Raw genomic sequence first — 1,053 nt, forward strand, 5'->3', positions numbered from 1 at the left:
TGGTGCCCGGCTCGGCACCGCGGCACAGCCTTGCCATCCAGAAAAAACGAGGCAGAATCGTGAAGCCCCGTCAGACTCCAGCAGCTGATGTGTTTCAAACAAGATTTAACAGTAGTAACTTGTTCAATTGCTAACGCGGGCAGGGTCCTCCACTGCCTCCGCTGCAGGAGGGCCATGGTGCAGCACCCAACGAGACACTGGGCAAAAGCCACTCTTTCTATTCTCCCTTTCCGCGGCATAAGGCAATTTTAGAACCACAGCCTTCAGGCTTCGCTGTCACCTCCGCAAGCCCCCTGGGCCTGCAGGCAGCGTGACGTCTCTCTGCAGGAGAGCAGCACGAGGCTGGGTGGTGTCAGTACAGAGCAATGGCCAGAAATGAAACTCCAGCAGCAGTGTTATCTGCCGTTAGGTTAAAAGGAAGTTTGCAGAATTCCTTAGTCCTTATTTAGCAAATTTGTTTGCTTTGGAGGGAAATACTTGTGATAGTGTCCGGGGCTAACCACACGCCTGGCTGCAGCATGGCAGTGCGCAGCAGTCGCACAGCCTCCCCGCCTGGCCGGCGCTCCTGGGACAGCTGAGGGGTGTCTGTGCCCTTGACCAGCTCCAGGGTTTCTGGGGTTGGGCTGCGGCTCCAGCCCTCGGACGCACCCCACCACCCTGGCTGCCCGGGTGCTCACCCGGGGGCTGGGCTGGGGGTGAAGCCGCAGCAACGGTGCTGGGCTGGGGGCCGGGAGGGACAGAGACCTGGGTGACATCCTGGCGCAAAGTGTCACCGGTGAGGATGGGGGGTCTCGGGAAAGCCAAACCCGTGTCCAGCCAGGGACAACGTCTCTGTGAGCGCCAGAGTCCTCGGGGTTTTCCTGGTGCCGTGTCCCCTGGGGACACCCCGGGCAGGGAGCAGACGGAGTGCATGGGTGGGGTGGGAGGTGGGGGGAAACCCCCGAGTGCACGCGGAGTGCGGGGTTACACGTGGGGCAGGGCGCGCAGGGACACGTGTGGCACTCGTAGGTGGAAGGCCGGGGGACGTTGCAGGGCAGGCAGCGCGTGTAGGGT

At 62.0% G+C, this 1,053-nt stretch overlaps 1 protein-coding gene across 1 annotated transcript in view; it reads left to right on the top strand.

Annotated features, from left to right (window-relative positions):
- Positions 1-1,053, top strand: part of ADRB2 (adrenoceptor beta 2, surface) — a 39,373-nt gene that overhangs the window by 124 nt on the left and 38,196 nt on the right. The gene's annotated exons all lie outside the window — the stretch shown is intronic.

This window comes from Pygoscelis adeliae, unplaced genomic scaffold (genome assembly GCF_000699105.1).
Source record: "Pygoscelis adeliae isolate BGI_AS28 unplaced genomic scaffold, ASM69910v1 Scaffold42, whole genome shotgun sequence".
Lineage (NCBI taxonomy): Eukaryota > Metazoa > Chordata > Aves > Sphenisciformes > Spheniscidae > Pygoscelis > Pygoscelis adeliae.